At 34.8% G+C, this 16,096-nt stretch overlaps 1 pseudogene; it reads left to right on the plus strand.

The window, feature by feature from the left end:
• Positions 1-306: 306 nt before the first annotated feature.
• Positions 307-407, plus strand: LOC113625244 (uncharacterized; annotated as a pseudogene).
• Positions 408-16,096: the final 15,689 nt, after the last annotated feature.

Here is a 16,096-nt window from a genome sequence, read left to right on the forward strand (position 1 = left end):
AAAGAGCAATACCATCTCCAACACACCCCCTCATGCCAGGACTAAAAGTTGCAAGGAAGATTTCTACCAATTATTTAAAGAACAATTAATGGCAAAGTCATTTCCAGAACACAGAGAAAGAAGCGATACATTTTCAATTTTTTAATAAAACTAACATAACATTAATATCAAGACCATACACACACACACACACACACACACACAAAAACAACTACAAGGAAATTTCATCTGTGAATGTCAATGTAAAAGTCTTAAATAAAATACTGACAAACAGAATCCAACAGAACATTAAAAAATTAACATAGGGTCCCTTTGGCAGCACGTATACTAAAATGGGAAACATACAGAGATTAGCATGGTCACTGCACAAGGATGACATGGAAATTCATGAAGCATTCCATATTTTTCTTTTACAAGAGAACTCCCATAAGTGCATCAGCAAATCCCTCAACAGAAACCTTGCAGGCCAGGGGAAAGTGTGATGATGCCTTCAAAGTGCTGAAAGAAAATGACTGCCAACTAAGAATACTTTACCAGAAAAGCTGCTTTTCAGAAATGAAGGACAGATAAAGACTTTCTCAGACAAACAAAAGATGAGGGAATTCAACACTGGACCCGCCTTACGAGAAATGCTAAAAGGAGTTGTTCAAGCTGAAATGAAAGACACTAATTAGTAACATGAAAACATATGAAAATATAAAACACACTGTTAAAAGTAAGTATATAGACAAATTAAGAATATTCTAATACTCTAATATGGTGGTGTGTTAATCACTTAACTGTAGCATAAAGGTTAAAGGATAGAGTATTAAAAATAAATATAGTTACAATAATTTGTTAATGGATATGTAATATAAAAAGATGTAAATTGTAACATTAAAAACATAAAAAAGGGAGAGGGAAGAGTAAAAGAGAAGAGTTTTTGTATGCAATCGATGTTAAGCTATTATCAGCTTAAAATAAACATATCTATAAGATTTTTAATGTAAGGTAAACCATAAAGCAAAACCCTATAGTAGTTACACACAAGATAAAGAGAGGAGAATCAAAGCATACCAGTAAGGAAAATCATCAGTTAACAAAGAAAGACATGAAGGGAGGAAAAATGAGAGAAAGGAATTACAAAACAGCCAGAGAACAACTACTAAAATGGCATTAGTAAGTCCTTATCTATCAGTAATTACTTTAAATGTAAATGGATTAAACTCTTCAATCAAAAGGCATAGAATGACTGAATGGATGTATGACAAGCATCATATCAAGAGTGAAAGGTTGAAAGCCTTTTCTCTAAGATCAGGAACAAGAGAAGGGAGCTCACTATCCCTACTCCTATTCAAGGTACTACTCCTAGTACCAGAATTCCTAGCCAAAACAATTATGTAAGAAAAAGAAAGGAAAGACATCCAAATCAGAAAGGAAGAATGAAAGTGTCTGTTTGCAGTTGAAATGATCTTATACAGAGAAAATGCTAAAGATTCCTCAAAAAATGTTTTAGATTCAGTAAAGTTGCAGAATACAAAATCAACATACAAAAATCAGCATCATTTCTACACACCAACAATGAACTATCTGAAAAAGAAATAAAGAAAACCATTCATTTACAATAGCATCAAAAATAAGAAAATACTTAGGAGTAAATTTAACCAAGAAGGTGAAAGATCTACTTATCAAAAACTATAAAACACTGATGAAAGAAATTAAAGAAAACACAAATAAATGGAAAGATATTCCATGAGCATGGATCAGAAGAGTTAATATTGTTAAAATGTCCATATTACCTACACCAAAGCCATCTATAGATTCAATAATCCCTATGAAAATTCCAATGGCATTTTTCACAGATATAGAAAAAACAATACTACAATTTATATAAAACCACAAAAGACCCTGAATAGCTGAAACAATCTTGAGAAAGAACAAAGCTAAAGGCAAAACATTGACAGGGGAATGGATAAAGAAAATATGTATACATTATATATATGTATACATATAATACATAAATTAATTTAAAATATATAAAATATATTTGGACATGTATATGTGATATAAATATCATATATATAATATTTTATATACACACACAATGAAATATTATTCAACCATAAAACAAAAGTAAATCCTGCCCTTTGTGACCTGGATAAACTTGAGGGCACTATGTTACATGAAATAAGTCAGACAGAGAAAGATAAATACTGTATAATATCACTTTTATATAGAATCTAAAAAAGCCACACTCATAAGAACAGAAAATAGATTGGTCAATTCCCGGGGCTAGGGGCAGGGAAAATGAGATCTTGGTCAAAGGGTACAAACTTCCAGTTATAAGTGGAATAAGTTCTGGGGATTTAATGTACAACACAGTGACTGTAGTTAACAATGCCATACTATATACTTGAAAATTGCTGAGACAGTAAATCTTAAATGTTCTTACCATAAAAACAACAAAAACATGGTAATTATGTGAGGTGAAGGTTGTGTTAACTAACCTTATTGTGGTATTTATTTGGCAATATATATGTGTATCAAATCATCACATTGTATACCTTAAACTTAAGCATTGTTATGTGTCAATTATAGCTCAATAAAGCTGGGGGAAAAAAGATTAATACACCATAATCCACGACCTGGGATTGATACACTCAAAAGGAATATCACAAAACATCATGACAGATGCTAACAGTATATTTGATAATGTTTAAAAAATATATGCTTTCTTTTTTTTTTTTTTTCAGTACACGGGCCTCTCACTGTTGTGGCCTCTCCCACTGCAGAGCACAGGCTCTGGACACGCAGGCTCAGCGGCCATGGCTCGCGGGCCCAGCCGCTCCACAGCATGTGGGATCTTCCCAGACCGGGGCACGAACCCGTGTCCCCTGCATCGGCAGGTGGACTCTCAACCGGTGCGCCACCAGGGAAGCCCTTAAAATATATTCTTTAAAAAAATTTAATAAAAAAGGAATAGAAGAATACCTTGTTAACATTATAAAAATGCATATCTGACAAAATAAAGATCATATTTACTGATGCAGCTCTACCAGTATTCTCCTTAAGGTTCAGGGAGAAGAAATTTTTGCCCACTATTATTTAACATTTTTCTAGGTAAAATATGGAAGAATACATAATGGGTTGTTAACATGGGTTATTTAGGGTGGAGAGATGCTGTGGAATAGGGGAGAAAAAAGGAGAAAAAAGGAAAAAGGAAGGCAAATAGAAAAAAAATTTCTTTTAAATCTACAAGGAGCATGCATATGATTATGTTTATGTAAACATGTATCAGCATATCTATGTGTGTATATATATATATATATATATATATATATATATATATGCACACATAATCAAGTTAAACTATCCTCAAAAAATAATAATAATAACCACAGAAACTGCTCTCATGTTTTGTAGCAATGCTTCTCAAACTGTACTGGTGAAAGGCCAATCTTTTATTTTCACTTTATCATGGTTAGATAATTTTAAACAATACAATAAAAATGAATTGCTAAAAGAGTGTCACAACAACAATGGATGTCACAAACAGTCAAATTGCTCTAAAAGTTTCTAAATGTTTGCTTTTAATTTTTATTCTTATCTTACTAGAGACCAGTATCGGTCTATGGGCTGTTTTACACAAAGGAAGACTCAAAAAATGCAAAAACATCCTCTTCTCTTGGACAGAAAGATTCAACTTCAAAATGAAGCTAATTCCCTTTAAATAAATCTCTATATGTTATTAAATCACCTTAAAAGTTCCCAAGAGTTTTTGGAGCTATATAGATTCCAAATTCACATGAAAAAATAAACCAACTGATTTTGTCAAAAATAACTCTGGAAATGAAGACCAATGATGAGGGATTAGACCTACCAGCCATGAACATATTTTAGATCTACAATAATTGAAATAGAACAATAATGGTACATGAATAGACACACAAATCAATGGAATTATAATAGAAAGTCCAAATATAGATGCAAACATTTTTAGAAATTTAATTTAGATAAAGTTGGCCCTTCAAATAAGGGATATATTAAAGACTGGATTATTAAAAATTAATGTTGGGACAATATGGAAGAAAATAGACTGGATTTGTATATCAATTATTATAGAAATTATATCTTTATACAAAATATTTTAATTTAAAATATTAATCCATAAATTCTCTAGAATAAAACATAGGGTTTTTAAAAATAATCTCAGTGAGAAAGGCCTTTTTATGTAAAATACATAAACTAAGAGGTGATTTAAGAAAAGGGTGGTAAGTTTACCTACACTTTAAAAAATTTGCATAGTAAAACAAATACCTTAAACAAAATTAGACAGTAAACTGCAAACTGGGAAAAAATTGCAACTCATATCACAAAAGTCTCAATTATTTATATGTAAGTAATATCTACAAATCAATATAAAACATAATAACAATGGAAAAAGTAATCAAATGCTATTAAGAGTTCACAGAAAATGATAAATGAATAAATCTTAAACATATGAAAAAATGCTCATCTTTACCCTTAAAAAGAGAAGTGTAAATTAAAATAATAATGAATTACCATTTTGATCTTTGGCAAAAATCAAAAAGTTCAGTAAGGCATTGTGTTGAAAAAAGCATGGGAAAAACAGTACTCTTATTAACTGTTAATGGAAATATATAGCATTATATAGATAACTTGTCAATATTTATTAAAAATTTCAAGATTTACATACTCTTTAAATCAGTACTTCGATGTTTAGGAATATCCTTTAGATAGAATCCCACATGGTAAAAATGATATTGTATAAATTAGATTTATTGAAATATTTTTATCATGAAAATGTTTGGAAAAAAATAAAATCCCTTAGACAGTGAATTAATTAATTTAATGAGGGCACATCCATGCAATGGAATATTATATGGCTAATAAAAAGAATGAGGCATTTCTCCCTATATATATCCATATGAAATAATCTCAAAAATATATTGTTCAATGATAAAGCAAGGCAAGGTAAAATATGTAGATAATGCTAACATTTATGTCTCACAATGTGTACACACATATGTAATATATATTTGCATATATGTAAGATGTATCTTGACAGATTACATAAAAATAGCATCAGGGGAGGGAAACAGTGTGGCCTAGCAAAAGAGGTGGAAGAGAGACTTAACTGTAGACCCTTTTACAACTTTTGGATTTTTACACCATATTTATGAATTAACAATTTAAAAAAACAATTTATTAAAACACATAAAACATAAAATATATAAAGTAAAAGTAATAATACTATAAGTAAGTCTTGTATATAATATAAATTAAGTGCTATTCTCTCTGAAGGTGGCAGTTTCCTCATCTGTATAATAATTTTGATCCCTGTGGACCTTTCCAACTATAAAAGTTCATGTCTATGTTATGGAATGTTCTTGAGAATGACACACGTATATTATATTTTTGGATAACAACATATATTATGCTGAGGGAGTTAGTTATGAAATAATTAACTTCTTGTTGTATTTTGTAAATGTCAATCAAAGCAGTTCAAATGCAATAAAAGCTCAAGTGAGTTAAAATTAAAATCAAAATTGCAGTCTTGAACTTGGTACTGTTTACCCAGAATTTTTAGCTGGCCTCTAATTATTTGGGTTCTAAGGGAAACAAATCTTATCAGATATTTGAATTAAAAGGATTTATTTTGGACATGACCAGAATATGTTACCAATATTATATAACTGTTGGAGAGTAAATGAATGAGTGAGTGGGTGAGTCACAAATAAATGTACCTTATTATTAGGAAAGGCAAGGTAATTAGTTGAATCAAAGAACAGAGTTAAGGGGCCATTCAAGATCAAGATTCTGAATGAACAGAGCTCCATCCGGCCTCCCTTCAGGCCCCTGGGGATCAACCTCAAGTCTTTTCCAATGCTTTAAATTCTTTTAATGGTTTCTGTTTGTTGTTAGGATAAAGTCCATATTTCTTAACATGGCATTCAGTGCTCTTGTGACATTACTAGTGCTTACTCTGGAGACTCATTTCACATTACTCTCCTTCTTCCAATCCATACTTTAGCCATTTTAAACTTTCACTTCCTTGAATGTACCATGTTCTCACTTCCTTCTGAATCTTTGAACTTATTTTTTCCTGTGCTGACCCTCAACCCACTTCATTTCTCCTCTGGCTTACATTATATTTTGGTTTCAATGTTAACGTCAATTCACCCATGAAACCATTCCTGATTCCCCTAGACTATTCAAAGTCTCCTTTTCCTGTGTCCTCATCCATAGCATTACATATACCTCTTATCCTAACGTCACAATTTAATATAATTACCTGTATAATCATCTTTTGCCTCCACCAGTCTAAGATCTATGAGCACGTGTCTCATTTATTACTCTTTCTCCAAAATCTAACACAACTGTCTGTCACTATTCTATTTCAAACTGCTGCTCCTAACACACACACACACACACACACACACACACACACACACAAATAACCCACTTTCTTGCCTTATTTTTCTCCATAGTTTTTTTTTTTCATTTAACTTCATGTATTTTAACTTCTTCATTTTATCATCTGTCTTCTCTCACTGTTATGAAACCTCCATAGGGCAGGGATTTTTCTCCATTTTGCTCATTGTTCTCTCCCCAGAGACTAGTACAATGTCTGGCACATAATAGACACCCAATAAACTTTCTTAAATGAACAAATAACTGAATGAATGATGACAGATGCTCAAGAAAACAACTGTGTTTTGAATGAATGCATCATGCCAACAGGCAAGACTGAGAAGTAGTCTATACTTAAGATGAGTTAGTTTGGATCCTCAAGGTTAGCAAATACCATATTCCCACTGAATCAATAACTAGACCCTCCTGGAGAGCTAAAAGATGGTTCTACTCCATATCTTCACCTGATTCCACTTTAAGGTTAAAGCTTTGGTCTTATTCCTTTTGAACCCTCAGCTGCACCAGCACAGTGCTTTGCATATACTACACAAGATACTCAGTAAATACATGTGGAAAAAAGTAAATGGAATCACCAATACACTTTTGGTATTGTTATAATTTTAGGGGTTACTGAAATAGAATGATTGCCTATAAGAAAGTTCAGTGAGGAGGAGGTAATTCTAAACTTTGGCCCTGGCTGGAAGGTTCCTTGAGGGCAGCTCATGTCCTCATAATTCCCACACAAACACTGGAGAGGCTTAATGATAACATAAGTCTGATTTTGACTGTATACAGTTAGGGATACCTATAAGCAAACATCCCACTGAAGGTTACAAATCATGTTGAAATCCAAGGCTGTTCCCATTGACTGGTGAAAGAATTAGGGAAGAGGAGAAATTGATTCTGAGCTACCACACCAGGCACAGTCAAGACTCTTGTTTGATTCTTTAACCACTTTTTACTGGACACTGAAAAGAGAGCATTCATCACTAGAACCCAGGTTTGGAGTGTCTTCTTAGCAATGGGCAGAAAAGAGTTATTCTTCTCACACTTCCTATCAGCTCATTATAGTCAGCTGGAATCTCTCTCATTCCAAAGTTCCAGATGCCTTCCCTCTGAGAAGCAGAAGGGAAGTTGGACTTTTACAGGAATTTTAACCTGTAAGTTACTAATTACAGGTCAAAATTTGCTTTATCCACAGTTAAAACAGAATATCCTTCTTTTACTCCTTTCCCCTATTGATACAGGCAGTCCCAACTGAGAAAGAGTTAAGACAATATATTCCCTTGAGACATCTCTGTTTCCTGCCACCTCTATTTCAGAAGTCAATGGATTTCATAAGACGTTGCCCGGAGTTAGCCAGTAGCACTTTCAGTAAATGCTAGATACACTTATTTTGGAAGGAAAAGTTTGGAGAGAATTTGAACTGAATTGCCCAGAATAAAGGGATTCACAGAGTTTATTGACTTCTAAAGAAAACACTGCATGTTATGTATCATATCCAAGGGGTGTTGAACTAAAAATGATGAGACATTTGCCTGAGTCTTATTCTTGATAGTTAAAATTTTTCAATCTATGGAGCATTCTTACCAGTAATTATTCAAAACCAGCTGCCATAGGAGCCATTGTGACCCTATTCCCACCCTTGCAGGGAACACTGTGGTTCTATGTTGAATCTGGATATTTGCTTCTAAAGAATGCAACACCAGTACTGCTTTATGCCTAGTCATGAAACTAGCACTTTCTGTCAACTTCTCCACAGTTCCTAAGGTGTGAAAATTGAAATAATTGACATCACAATACCAGACCAAAGAACTCCAGAACTGAATAAATAGCATATTTGTGTACCCCAAAGCACTATCACATTACTGAAATATGATGATAAAAACAAAAAAGAATTTTTTTATAAGTACAGATATGATATATAATTAGGCACGATCTTTCTGACCACAGATTACCATGCTTTGCCATTCTTCCCAAACATGTCTCTGGCCAATTTTCCACCAGAAAACCCTTTCGAAGGCACAAAGGAGAAACAGCAGAGAAGTATGACATAAATACATGCATGTGTATGTACATATATAAACTAACTAACTTTGAAAGGGGACCAGGTAACACTCAAACAGATGAAAATTCTGGAGAGAACTCTGTATGTGAGGACAATTCCCAGGGAAAACAGATGATGAGTTGTTAGAAATAGCCTGAAGGTGGAGGAGAGAAGACATGAATATATTGGCCCTGGGATGTAGTATAAGATACAGCTGAGAATGGTAGGATTTAGAGCAAAATGTCTCAAACAAAGAACTTTATAAATTCTAAAAGTAAATTGACCTTTAGCTCCCATCAGGAAGATATTGTGTAGCTTAAATGTTATGAGGTTCCTTCCCTCTCTTAGACAATTTTGGTCTCTTTTGCATTTTTTTACTCTTCAATGTCATATCAAATCCATGTGGCAGATTAACCCTGAACAGTTGAGAAATTATTTCTTTTGCAAGTTTGAAATTCACTGATGTTATGACGTTTTCACTATAAATGTTAAGTGTTTAACACCTGTATCATTGCTAGATCTAAAAAAAGAATGTCAACATCTGATGTTTTCATTAAAAAAAAATAATTCCTGAATCTAAAATAATGAAAATCAAAAAGTCCAAAGTCAGTTTTATTTTAACAACCATGGAAAGGGTGTTAGTAGTCTTTCCCATTGAATCTAAAGGTTCATTCAATTCATTGACAATGAGTGGGGTAAATCTGAGGAGTTTCTATAGATTACCCTCTGAGGGTAAGCAAACCAATACCGGCTGAACGATGATGCAACTACTGGGACAAAATTTGCCTTTAAAAATCCAGCCCAAGACTTAATGTCTTAAAACAACAAAGATTTGTTATCTGTCATGATTCTGAGAGTTAATTGGGCAATTCATAGTGGGCCAGTTCAGATGGGGCTGAATGGTGTTGGATGGCCTCACTGACATGACTGATGATTGAATCCATGTTAACTACAGTGATGGAGATAACTTGGTCATGTATCTTTCATCATCCAAAAGGCTAACACAAGCTAATTCATGTGGTGGTGGGCTCAGTGCTCCCCAAAATAGCAAGAAGATAAACTCCAAAGTGAAAGCACTTTTCAAGACTCTGCTTGCATCACATTTGCTAAGAACCCTTTGGCCAAAGCAAGACATGTGGCCAACCCAGAAGCAAGGGGTAGAGAAACAGACTCCACCTCTCTTGATAACAATTGAATTGTTAAAGGCATGCATACAGGAAGGAAAAAATTTGGGGTCCTTTGGCAATCTACCATAGGAACAACAGAGGAAGGATGGCTTGTGAAACTGACCTCGTTCTAGGTACCCTACAGAAAGCCAGTGCCCAAAAGTTGTTTTAGAAGACTTTTTATGGTTTCTTGGTACCGGAAATTACTCTAGAATTAGAAAGATATTTTCCTGCCGTGATTCAAGGACGTTTAACAAGTCATTATCGTTCCAAAAACAAACTTCGATGTGTTGAGTACAAACATAGCCCAATGGAAGACAATGGAAATCTCCTGGGTAGAGAAAAGATGCTGTTAGCTAGTTGGAGCCTAGCAACTCCTGGACTGTAGTCTTTCCATCTGGTGTCACTTGCCCTACATTGTGAATCCATCTAGTTTAGGCTTGAGATGTTAAAGAAAGATCTAAATACAAAGTCTCACTAATAAAATAGAAAAAACAGTACTAAAGAAATATGTTTATTTGGTCACAACAGCTGAAACTGCTATTAGGTTTAGTAACATACCCTAATGAATTTAGATTTTTGACCCATTTAGGATCCTGTATTCTATAAATTTTAAAAGACTACTTAAATAGTAGTTCCTTTACCGTTAACAAAATAATTCATGGTTAATGTTAATTTCTTTACCATTAATAATATAATGTTATATTCATTTACCCTCTATAATATAATTCACAGTTTTAAACCTCAGACTGATATCATGTTTTTCTGTTGTTCAAAGAATAGTCTTTATGAGCTCAGGACTTTCTTGGATTGATGACAGAGGGTGATCAGCACATTCTACAATGAAACAAAGAGATCCTTCTACATCTCAACATTCATAATGAAAGCCAGTCAAATTTGAAAATATTTTCTTTCACTTCAATCAGATTTTACTGGATTTGCTGCTTTATGAGTCTATTCCCATCTGGTCTAGGTTCTTTCTAATTTTCTAAAATAATTCCACTAACAATACTTTTCAGTCCCGGAACTTCAAAGAACATTAACACTTTAAGAAAATGTAATTAACCTCTAGTTCAGAGATATTTGAAAGGTTTATCACATTTGTTGACTCAATTTAGTAGTTGCTGCCAAAACACTGTATTGAGAAGGATTCTGAGGTCATGTCTGGTCTCAGGAGAAAAGAATACAGTGATTGATTAATGATGTCTGCTATGGAAACTAGCATAAAGACAATGGAACTTATCTTGCTCTAAATCAAACTTGCCATTTTAAAGACTGAGGAACAGGCAGCAAAAGGGACTTATCCAAGGTCTCACAGTATTCAATGATAAAAAAGTCCAATCTAAGAACCCATCATGACTTCAAAGCCAATATTTATTTGGACATTTGTCATTCTTCAGCTGACCATAATCCACTTCCCACTATTTTTATCAGTTCCTCACTGTGTGCCAACATAGTTGGAAGACAATTCCCAGTGCTTGCTTCCTATGGCTGTTCCTCTCTCAAACCACAGTAGCTGGGACCTTCCTCTACCACTCCTGGCTGTACCACAGAAGAAGCCAGTGAGTTAGGCTTTGTTGATCTGGCCTTTGTTCTTGAACTCTAAATCTTGGATGGATAGTGCAAAAAATGAGGAAATGTAGGAGAAAACAGATGATTCCAACCACCACAAGAACCCATGAATCATACAGTTGCTGTGGTATGACTTTGACTATGCTTCCTGCAGCCTGGCCTGCAAAGCTCCATTTTCTAAGCCTAAGGCTACCAGCCAATTGTCGATTATGGGCATCCCTGCTATTTGTCCAATGCATCTCCTGTTGGCTAAGGCCAGAGATGGTTTTTGTTGCTTCAAACCAGGGACTCTGAATGATGTTTTACTCAGCTCCACAGTCATGAGGAAGTATTAGGTTTCCTAATACTTTCCTCAGTCAAGTCATACATTTACACATATGACCTCCTAAATTAAATAAAATGTGTTCCATTGAAAAAAATGGAAAATATGGTCATTTGACAATTAAAAACATCTACAACCATGTCATCTCAGATGGTGGAAACAGTACAATTATTCCATGGTGTTGATCTTCAAGTTTCATCAACATCATCTTATTCTTTCAAAAATAATCATGAAAAAAAGCAAAAATTAAATAACTGAAATGAAACAAAGACTTTCTACATTTAAAGAGAACTGCCTGGGAAAAATTCCCTTACTTTTCTCTACCCTATCTATGTTCATAATATATCACATTTGTTAACTATAGGCTGTAAAGAACATGTGTTTCTAAGATTAAAGGCTGGTTTATAGACCTTTGTTCATGTAAGATGTAGCAAACTCATAAAACTCTTGCTACATACAAAGTCTGTGCTAATGTATTTTTGGCAAATACTATACTCCTAAGCCCTGGTTTACTTATCTGCTGTCAGTAAGAAAAGGTAAGAGGACATGCTGTCCTGGAAACTCATAATGTATTTCCATCACGCTGGTATCACTTTGGGGCCAATTCATAGAGTATATATTACTCTTCTTGGCTATTTACATTAAGACTCCATTTAAAAAAATTTTTTCCTTTAGCCTTTCTGTCTTCATTAATGAAAAATGCTACATTAAGAAATTTCTGCTTGGTTTTCTTTCCTGTTTCATATAGAGATTCATGTGTAATCTGCAAAGCAGCCTGAAAAGAATGGCATAAGCAGTCAAAATATTTACATATTTTCCTGTAAAATATTTCATAGAAAGATTTAACAGGCATAAGTAAGCTATGACAAGCACGTTCACTTATCTGAATAGAAATACTTCGAGCTGATTTCTTGGCACTGAGAGGAAAGCTGGTTAAGTGACATCTCCTTTTATGGAATGCAATGATTAAACCCATGAGTTGTGCTTACCTTCTCTAAGAGGGTCAGTTTGATAAGGAGTTGTTTTCAGTAAAGCTCAGTGTACTATACCTGAAATCATAGAATATGTCACTAACATCAGCAAGTAAAGCAAAGCTAAACATTGAAATTAAAACAAAAGAAGAAATGAAAAAAGAAAGCAAAAGCAATAAACCATCACTACCAAAAACAAACATAAGATTGTATGAGAGTGTAGTAATATATAGATGAATAATTTCACAGAAAACTGAGAAAACAGTGAGTGCTCATATATTAAGAAATATCTTACATTTGAAGATGAGAAATAGGGTATCTCAAAAGAGGGTTTTAATGAAATGATTTTTCTATAGGCTAAATGTAGGGTGTTTTTTTTTATTGTTTTTTTGTTTTTTTGTTCTTCATGAATTGTGAGAGAAATATAACTGGAGAATATTGCCATGATCTCTTGCAAGATCTTTCTTCAATAAAGAGAGGAATGAATGGGGAAATTTATTGATCCCAAAAAGTAAATGCCCAAGCTCAGAACCCCCTGTCTACTTCCCAGAGGAGCAAGCTGTAATTTCACAAGCTATGTAGAAGGCTCAGAGATTCTCCAATGCTGAAGTCATCAGCATTTCACATCAGAGACTATGCTGAAGGGTGTAAAATGATAAATACTGGGCATCCAGAAGCCCAGATTCCTAACTCACCATGATGACCTGAATTTCACCTCTATTTCCCACTCTTCTTTACCTGGCAGTTGAAGATAAGTCCTTTCTCTCAACATTGATTTCCGAAGTGAAATGAGTAAAAAGTTGATAGCATTTGCATGGTACCCTACTTTGGTGAGGAGTGGTAACTTGGAATAAAAATGCTGGATCCACTTCCTATTATGCCAGAAAGAACTGGCTGCCACAGCCTCCCCACCAAGACTACCATAATATATAGCTTATTGCGGGCTTCCCTGGTGGGGCAGTGGTTGAGAGTCCGCCTGCCAATGCAGGGGACACGGGTTCGTGCCCCGGTCCGGGAAGATCCCACATGCCGCGGAGCGGCTGGGCCCGTGAGCCATGGCCGCTGAGCCTGTGCGTCCGGAGCCTGTGCTCCGCAACGGGAGAGGCCACAACAGTGAGAGGCCCGCGTACCAACACAAAAAAAAAAAAAAAAAAAAAAAAAAAAAAAATATATATATATATATATATATATATATATATATATATTGCTTATTGGTAAGAAGCCTCCTTGTTAGCAGCTCTGATCACAGAGGTTTCATTCTAATCTATCTCAAATTGCTCAGCTTGGAAATACATAGGCAATAATTCCTGTCTAGCAGGATTTCAATAGCCTCATAAATTCTACTTTTGGAAAATATTCAAACTAAGATATCCGTTCACATTGTTCACCACCTTATACTCATTTACACAGAATAAGATGTCAAACTGAGTATCTTAGAAGATACAGTTCTGGTTGTCCAGCATTTGGATTGATTCTCTGCCATTAAAAAAAAGAAGAAGAAAGAAAGAAAAAAAAAAAGGGTGGTCAAGTGAGACAGGGCTTCCATCTTAACCCAACTGCTAAGGATTTAGAGGATGACAATCTGCCCATTCCAACATGACTCTCAAAGGAGTTGATGGCAGTTGTCAATTTGTGTCTTCAATTTAATTTGTTTTTCAAGGCATTTTTAAACCAAATGGAGTTGTCCCAATCTTTAAAAGTTTAAATGTGCTTTTCTTCCTGAGTTTAGAGATATCTGTTAAATTTTTTTAATAAAAGAGGATATTAAAAAGCAATATGCAAATATTGAACTGTGGTCAAGATTTTTTAAAAACTGAGAGGAAAGAGAGAATCATGTTTCTCTGAACTTTTCCCACCTAAACTCCTGCATTCTGCCCCAGAAATAATAAGATGGATGGACTATTCTGGGCTATAAAAGAGAGTCGACTATTGGGAGACATTTCAACTCTTTGTTTGAACAAGATAAAATATTTTTATAAAAAAATCTCTATCAATTTGAAAGGCAGTATGTATATAGGATCAATTTAGAACATGGAGCATAGAGTTTGAAGTTACAGAGACTGGGGCTCTAATCCTAGCTTTAGCAAGTCATAGCTGTGTTACTTAATTCTCTGAGACTCTTTCTTCATCAATAAACTAGGACTAATAATAGTATATATTGCATGAACTTGTTGTGAATATTAAATGAGATGTCAAATGTAAAGTGCCTACTAGTTTATTTTGGATAAGGCACTTAAAAAGTTTTAGTTTTATCAGATAGCTAGATGACAGATAGCTGAATAGGCCAATAACTGTTCTCATGAACCTTTGCCATGGCTGCATACCTACTTTCCCTGGGTACCTAGGCTTTATTCACTTTATCTCTCCTGGATTGCTGCCCTCCAAGTGGTAAGCTCATTTACTCTTTTGACATTTACTGCCAGCCCTCTGTGTACCAAGCACTGTGATATGTGCCCAGAAGGCAGAAAGAGCCAGATGTAGTTCCTGTCCTCAAAGAGCTTTCAGATGCATATATGAGAAGGGGCCAGTGGCGGAGGGATGTTGACAGTATTTACAATGTATACAACGATGAGTCATGATAGGGATGTATAGGAGTGACTAATCTGCCTTCTTTGGGGTGGGGTGGAGGACATAGCTAACTATATGGAGAAGACTTCTACTGAGCCGAATATGATTTAGGAATTAATTCCCAGCATAAGGAGCAGCAACACACAAAGACAGTGACCTCCTGCAAGAACAAGGGGGTGGATGTGCTTAGAATTCAGGGAAGGTTCAGGAAGGCAGTAGCAAGTATATGGATGGGACATCATCTAGAATTACTGAATTCAAAGCTAGAATTAACTTCATGGATAATAATAAAAGCAATAATAACAGCAATAATTATAAACCATTTGTTATGTGCCTGGACATTTTTACATATTAACTCCTTGAATACTTAGAAGCACTCTGTGACATAAATATTATTATGATCCTCATTTTAGAGAAGAGAAAACCTGAGGTATAGAAAGGTTAAGCCATTTCCCAAAGGATATCCCATCTAGTAAAAGTAGCAGAATTGAGATTCAAACCCAGTCAGTCTAGGTCCTGAGCCAGAGTCTCACACACAATGGTACTCTGGTTCTTTGTTTTTGTGTTTTCAGTTAAAGTAGCTTGTACACAACAAGATAAATGATTGGAGCCCTTGGTGAGTGAGTGACCTCCAGCTAGAGTGGCTTTATCAGCACTACCCTGACAGGCTGCCACAAGAGAAACAAAATTACCTAATTGCCTAGCTGTCTGTAGTTAACAGTAACATTAAACCCTTGTGGCTAAAATTAGACCACAGAGTGCGCTCGTGATGGTTAACCAGCAAAGACAGGAAATAAAGCCCAAAACACAAACCAGTGAAGAAACAAGGTGTGAAGGCTTTGGCATAACTTCATGCTCAGTGTATCTGTGACCCCTTGGAATCGAACATTCCTTCTATGGGCACCACACAGGTATGCATCTATAAAATGGTGGAAATTCCTAACTCAGAATGCTGTGAGGATCCAATGTCAGGTGTTAACCCTTAGACTGAGACATAGTAAAGAATGGTTGTTAATATTTTTCCTTCCTTTATTCT

The sequence above is a fragment of the Aethalodelphis obliquidens genome, unplaced genomic scaffold, assembly GCF_003676395.1.
Source record: "Aethalodelphis obliquidens isolate GAN/ISIS:26980383/991018 unplaced genomic scaffold, ASM367639v1 scaffold14, whole genome shotgun sequence".
NCBI classification, from domain to species: Eukaryota; Metazoa; Chordata; class Mammalia; order Artiodactyla; family Delphinidae; genus Aethalodelphis; species Aethalodelphis obliquidens.